This window comes from Cucumis melo, chromosome 8 (genome assembly GCF_025177605.1).
Source record: "Cucumis melo cultivar AY chromosome 8, USDA_Cmelo_AY_1.0, whole genome shotgun sequence".
Classification (NCBI taxonomy): Eukaryota; Viridiplantae; Streptophyta; class Magnoliopsida; order Cucurbitales; family Cucurbitaceae; genus Cucumis; species Cucumis melo.
Genome location: NC_066864.1, coordinates 31,144,336 through 31,152,315, shown reverse-complemented (window position 1 = coordinate 31,152,315; position 7,980 = coordinate 31,144,336). Strand labels below are relative to the sequence as shown.

General features: G+C 27.6%; 1 long non-coding RNA gene across 1 annotated transcript; it reads right to left on the bottom strand.

Moving 5' to 3' along the window:
* Positions 1–3,075: 3,075 nt before the first annotated feature.
* On the bottom strand, positions 3,076–3,980 carry LOC103490275 (uncharacterized). Its single transcript, XR_537827.2, has 3 exons — positions 3,858–3,980; positions 3,666–3,695; positions 3,076–3,404 (listed from the first exon to the last, which is right to left on the bottom strand). It is a non-coding gene; the product is annotated as an uncharacterized LOC103490275 (long non-coding RNA).
* Between the last annotated feature and the right edge of the window lie 4,000 nt (positions 3,981–7,980).

Sequence of the window (7,980 nt, the reverse complement as noted above, 5' to 3'; positions counted from 1 at the left end):
AAGTTTAGGATTTAGTTGTTGTTAGTAAATGTCACATCCCTTCCTGAATCACTTACTCTTGATTCGAAGGACAACGTGAAGTCAACCAATATTGTTTCTTTTCTGAACGACACCAGCTGACTGTTAATCACTTACCTTTAAACCATTTACAAGCGGAAACCAAAATAGTAAATAAAACAAAACTAAGATGTAGCCTATTTAATAAAACGACTTTTATAATTAAAATAAAGTTATAGAAAACATTAACAACTTTAATTTTTATGCCGACCATAAATTTACCCACAACCAAATCTAATTCTAACAAGGTAACTCAATATATTTTAATAACTCTTTTTAGTCATTAATTATTGTTTTGATTGACCTCGCAACAGTAAGCTCAACACTTCGAGTTGCACAATCTGTACAAAATATTTTGAAACATTAAGTCGAAAGATTTAGTGACTGATAATTTTATAAAATATATTTTCGTAAACAATTTAGCATAAATCATTTGCTTTAAGATACATTTCATTGATCCTTTATAAATCATGGATCCATAGCTACCTTAGACAATATTTGGACCTCTTCGTCATAAGATGGGACATAAGGAATCAACTTTTACACTATCCTCCTCCTTTAAGGTATAACTAAGTATACACTTCCTAATGGCCATGAAGACTCACGAGCCTTACCACCAATAGCGGAGTTAACCACATATGCACAATAAGTCTGGTCAAATCTTTTGGCTTGGATATTAAACATAGTTGAAAACCTTAAACATACATTTGCTTTCATAATACGTAGTCATGACGTTCTGTTGAACATAATATAGTCTTTAAAAATCAGCTAATTGTAAATACATAATAAACATTCAAGCTTATGCAAACTCAATAGAAATCAGTAATCTTAAACATTTTTCTTGAAACATGCTTCATACAATAACTTATAAATTATGCTTTAAGAAACATTATAGAAATCATTTTATCACTCACAACACTTGGTTTTAGCTCTTGGTTTATAATTTCCTCCAAATTCCTCTTGACTTGAAAAATTCATATTTTAGTCCTAATTAATCCCTTGACTAAGGAAACTATCCAAAAATTACTCAAAGTGACTCCAAAAATTGCTCATTTTAGCATTTTGGCATGGCCGTAGGGGGTTGGCGTGTGACCCAAAATACTCAAAATAACCTCCATACCTACCTTGCATGCGTACGTCTAGCCCTTCTCGCCTAGTTGCACGATCATTCAACACTTGCCCATAAATTGTGAGATTTTCCAAAATTCATCAATCAACTTTTAATGCTTATAACTTTTGATCCAAACCTCAAAATGGAAAATTTCCTTCCACAAACTTGCTTAGAATTGTCTTAAATTTTTTATCTCAAAATTTCAATTTAAAATTCCTCGTATAGCGTCCTGTAGACTTTTGTGAGTGAAAACTATCCAAAATCACTTTAAAAATAACCTTCAGGCCTTTCTTCAAGTAAAACCTAGGTCTCCTTGCCTTCTTTCTGTGCATCAGCCATTTTTGGTATTTTAGAGTCTTAGAAACATAAACCAAGCGTTTAGAAGTGTTTGAATTGATTTGCACGAATGATTTACTTCCTCTCGACGTCCAAAGCGACCACTTAGAAAACGTTAAAACCGGCTTGCCTTGCTCTGCCACTTGCCTCAACATCTCGCCCAATCCTTCATTTTGTTTGCATGCTAACCTCTTAGACACACATGGCTACAAGCCCTCCTCGCGTATAACCTTCTTTCCCAGCCTCATGGTCGCCCAGCCAAAACAACTAGTTCTTACCGTCCAAATAACCTTTCAAGACCTACCTTTTCTCGCCTAAGTGTCCTTGTCAAACCTTATTGGCCAGCACACATCAAACGCCAATGACTTCTCCTTAGAGATTATTTCTTATCACATGACAGTCAACGAGCCATCTCTCCTAACATCATGGAGGTTCTTCAATCACTTCTTGGCCGCCTAGATGAAGCCTTTAGAAGTTCTCTTGATATACCTTGCCGCCTACCAAGCACTCTTTGGAGGTTATTTCCTACAATATACCGCCCAACAACCAACAACTCAAAACACCTAGATGCTTTGGAGTTTCTGATCAACCAATTTTGGCTGCCTAGATTTAACTCTCAGAGGTTCTTTGACCACATTCACAAACATTCCTTTAGAGGTTCACAAGGTTCTTCTTAGCCGCCTAACAACAGTTAGCAATTTGGACTTAGTTCTCCTCCTTTAGTACTTAACCAAATTTTCTACCTTAGCTTTAATGTTCCACGAACCATGTCACTTATCTTTTAACTTATCTTTACAAAGAATTTTCTTTTAAAAACTTACCAACTCTTTTTATCTTTCTTTTACCAAGTTCTTGCAACTCTTAGGATCTCTAAAGATTTGGAGTTTTACTGTCAAAGTTTGAAGGTGTTATTATAACTAGTGGGGATGGTTTTTCTATTTGCTTTAGAAGGAAGGAAAAGGAAAAATATTGGTGGATATGAAATAGATTTGGGCTGGACAGAAATAGCCCAAATGTGGAAAGCCCAATACTTGTGCAATAAAAACATGACGACGAAAATTCCCTTCTAAAGTACATTTAAATTAAACATAAGTGTGCAAGGTTTTTACTTACTTAATTATTATTATTATTATTATTATTTTAAATTTTGTTTATGTACAGATAGGTAAAAATCATGGATCACTTGGTCTTCAAGTACACACCATATCAATTGAGTTGAACTTCCTTTTTTTTTTTTTTACAGTAGTTTTGCAAATTATTTATTTCATTGAACACAAATTTTGCAAATAAAATTTTTCAAAAATCCATCAATCGTTAAATCTTATAATATAGTTATGTTATTTTACTATACATTCAAATTTTAATCTTTGTATTTTTATATTTAAGTTTGCCCATAACTTAATTTAAAATCTCAACTCCTCAATTACTAACATATTACTATATACCTTATTCAACTTATACGTGTTTTATTATCTTTTATTACCTTCATAGCAGGAACTAAATATAAAAGGTAATGAAACCTTAAAAGATCAAATTAGAAACAAGAATCCAACATCATAGATGCAAAGTAGTAATAGAAATTAACCAGTCATAACTGGCCTATTTGAAATGACATTGGAAGAGGGAAAAAACAAGATACAAGTATTATATAATAATAGGTTGTTGTGTGGTATTTTATTTCTCAAGTATTTGTAAGCGGCATTTTGTCAAACACCATACAGACAAACAACACACACACACACAACCATTTGATACATAATTCAAATCATTAGAAGCACATTAATATGTAAATTAGTATGCTTTCCATATCGAAAGCTTTGAAATTTAGCAGTTGCATGGATTGCACTTGCAATTGTCTCCGCATGAGCATTTGTTGCAGCCACAATCACCTTCGAAGTTCCTGCTTGTCAAAAATAGTTCAATTTTATTTATTTAGATCATAAACTTCCACAAGTGAATATATTTAAATGCCCTATTAAGACTTCGTTTTAGTTAAAATTGTTGTATTTTAAAATTGTGTATACGACTACCCTTAACTGGAATGATTAATAAAAATTAGAGAAGTGGTTTCTCATCGTTTTGATCTCTATTCATGTTTTTCATATGGAAAGCATGTATAATAAAATAAACAAAAAGAAAAGATGGGATGGAAAGTTCGTACTCTTTCATGGAAGCAACATTATGGTTGCATCTGCAATTAAAGAAAAAAAAAAATCAATCAACTTCCTGACTTTTTCACAAACAATAAAAGAACAAAGGAATTGTATAGAATAACCAAAAAAATTCACGAGGAAACCAAATTCCGAAGAAACAAACAAATTTTCTTTTGGAGAAACAAAGAGAAGAGACTTACGAGCAGTTGTTGGGAGTGCAGTTGCAGGCTGAGCCACAGGGACAGTTTGCCATTTTTCTTTTGAAGTAAATTAAACTTAGAAACTTTAAGTTTTCTTTTGAATTTCTTGTCGATAACTCAAAGCTTCCTGATTTCCAAACACTCCATTTTAACCGCAATTTATAGTCCCCTCTCCGACTCTATCCACCGTCCACGTGTCTCATTCTTATTCGCTTCAACCTACGCGTATTTCTATCTTCCTCTAAATTCCACTTTTTTTAAATATATATATATATATATATATATATATATATATATAATATATGTATATATATTAAAAATCTAGATGCTTTCAATATTACAATATTATTCTTAAATTATCATAAATGTTTTAGAATTACCGTTAGATCAAAAGATCATTGATATACTAAAAAAAAATATCAATATGACCTTTGTGAACTAAAAAAATCATCATAAAAATTTATGGGTTTCTATCGATTCTAAAAGTTTCTTATATTTTTTTTTGTAAAAAATTTGTTTATTTTGCTATTTCTAAAATAACTTATAAAAACTATATAAATAACGAAATATATCTATTTATTTATTTATTTGGTATCTCTTCTTTTTCTTGGATGGTTGCGTATTTCTCAATCAATTTTTCAAGCTTGAAACTTTTACATTTGATGATTATAGACTTTTGGATTTCTTTTTTGTATTTTTCTTAAATTTTATATTGAGAAGTTTTATATATATATATATATATATATTTTATAATGGAGTGATTTTGTTAAATTATGGATTGTTAGTGGCTAGTTGTAGCATTGTGTAACAACGAGAAAAGTCGTGAAAAGTTTTTCTTTGATAAATGTATAATATATTATGTTTTTTTAAAAAAAATTGAAAACTAACGGAAGAAAATTGAAGTAATTTATTTTTTAATGTGAATAAAAAAGTAATTTTTTTATTGAATAAATGCAAATCATTTGTTAAAAGAAAATAAATTAACTTTGTAAAAAAATCATTAAATAAAACAAAACTAAATCCGATCAGGGCTATATTTTTATTTGGATGTATTATACTATCGGTTAATATATATTGGTATTACGTATCTAAAATAGAAAAATTATATTATAATCCGTCTATTTTCTTCTTGATTCGCATACTCATGTCAATTTAAGTTATGTTATGCTGGAGTTTCTCGTCCTACATTTTAACATGTGGTAAACTATATTTTATTTAAGGTTAAGATTTGGGTTTGTCAAATAATTTATGTGAAAACGACACCGTTTGGAGGCAAAATCTGATTTGATGGCGATTGAGCTGGCCGGTTCAAAAGCTCCGGCCATCGTTATATATTTTATATGGACCATCCTTAACCCACACTTCTTTAAAAGTAAAAAGTTTTATGGCGATTTGTTCTGCTAAATAAAAATATATCCTTTTTATTTTTTTTTATCAATCCTTCTTTTTCTAATTTATCTTTTTAAAAGGTTCAAGTGCATCTTCTTCTTCTTCTTCTTCCTTTTGTCATGCCACAATATAATTTTTAATAACAAAATGGGGTGTTTTAATAGAAAGTATTACAAATATTTAAATTGAAATCAACAATAATAGGGTCATTTTAATTTATAGTTCAGCATAAGTTTTTATAAAAAAAAAAAAAGGTAAAATAAATAAATAATTTGTTCTTGTACTTTTATCATTCTTCTTTCTCTATAATTGAAAAGAAGTTTCAAGTTGCAAAAATTCTATTCTTTTTAGACTCTCAAGAAATGTCACAATCTGATCTCTATAGCAAAGTCCTTATATTATATCTAACCATTTTTTTCTCCTTTTAATTTTTTGTTTGACCTTTTTATATACTAAGGATTTTTTTCAATTACAACAATAATAAAAAGATACTTGATCTAGAAATATATCAAACATCATCATCATAAAAGTAGATTTATTCTAGGCTAAATATAATTAGTGATCCTTATTACTTAGTTTTTATTTTTTTTTAAAAAAAAGTTATCCTCCAATCATTTAAGAATTCATGAAAAAAGATCATCCAAAATACTTTATATTTTATTTAGATGAAATAAGTTGAAAATTCATAAGAAAGTGTCTAAACCTAATAAAATCAATATATAAAGGAAGAATTTGGCAAATTTAATACATTGGAGGACAATGTATTAAAATGGAGAGTTTATTGTTATGTTTGCATTTTTTTCTTTTTTGGAAATATAATGTAAAAAGTATACTTTGCCCTGTATTATAATAAAAATTAAGAATAATAGAAAAGAAAAATGAATTGTGAGATTGAATGATGGATGAATGATTTGATGGTGGAAAAAAGCATAAGAAGAGATGAAGTATGCTAAAGTGAAACATTCCATAATAATGGAAAATGGGCCCTTAGAATCTCACTTTTCACCACTATGGAAGGCACAAAAATGTCGAATTTTCTTTTCTACGAAAAAAATAAAATAATAATAATGTTCAATTTTCTTTTCCTTTTTTCCACGTAAATAAAAATATTTTTAAAAAATTATTTTCAAATATAACAAAATAAACTTAAATATTTACAAAATATAATAAATATCATATTCTATCTTACAATGGATTATAGTAAACTAAGATATATTATATATGTCTATCGTGATAGAAATAAATAGTAATAGACATATTTATATAGTGTATTTTGATCCATTATGGTTTGTCGTATAAAAGAGTACTATTTTACTATATTTATAAGTATTTTTAAAATTGTTATTATTTAAAATAAATTTTTAATTAATTATTTATATATCTTATTTGAATTTACTTTCTTTATCGACACATTCCCAAAGTTTATGACACGGTTGAACTATATTTATTTATGTTAATAACATTGTTTAATTATAACACAATTATGTAACTAATTAAAAAATTTAACTTTTTAAAATTAAATGTTTATAGTAAATCCAAACCCTAAAATTTACGTAAACGACTCTCTCTCTCTATATATATATATATATATATTTCAAATGCAATATACTGGGGAATAATGTCTTTATGTTTTGTAAACCTTAACAAAAAGTTATTAATAAATAAATATATATATACACTTAGATCTGTAAAATTGTATATAATTAATTTACAATGAACTTTCAAATCTATCGAATAGTATCCACTTACCACGTTGGATTCTTAATCTCAAACTTGAAAATATATTCTGATTTTACATTTTGATAAGTTCTTGTTTGAAATATCGATTTTTTTTTTTAAAGTACTTTCCATAGGTTTATAACAAATTATAAAACGTTTATTCAGTTTCAAAATAGAAGCTATTTTCAAAAACAATAAAATATTAAAATTATTTACAAAATATAATAAATTTGATCAAAGTCTCGTTAAGTTTCTTTTACTATATTTTATAAATAGTTTTAATATTTTACTATTCTTAATAATTACTCTATATTTTATTTTAAAGTGAATAATAATTTTAATATCTACTTAAAAAAAATTAATGATTTCTAAATTAATCAAGAATATCTAATTCAATTCACTTTGATAGCGGTTCCAAAATTATTTTCAATTTAGGCAAAATTCATAATAAAACAAAATAATAATTGATGCAAAATTCAGAAAGTTTTTATGTTTAATTAAGTTCACGAAGTTAGGATTTATATAATAGTATAAATTTAAGTAATATGACGTAGAAAACAAACAACAATAACAATAAACATTCAAACTACTCCAAATTCGATATTACGTAATCAAAAATACAAAATCTAACTCTACACTCTAAAAATTGTAATAAGATTTCAAGTAGCCAGATTCTAGACAACAAACCTCGTTGCAATCTGATTCTTAGTAGTCCGTATTACTCGTAAAAATTAGAGTTGTTTAAGGTAGAATTTGAACTTTACTTCTTACATTTGTATTTTTATAGGATGAAGTATCAAACTATCCGATAACCATCGATTAATAAAATTAAGTGAATTTTGTGTATTAAACTATACCTGAATTGACATATACAAATTTGGATACTTTGGCTATTAAAGTTTGGATGAGAAGTGACATGATAGGTAGACGTAGTGACTTTGAGGATTTATTTTGATATGGGAATAAAAGAATAGATAATTTTGGAAATAGATTATTAATTTCATTTATGCTTTTC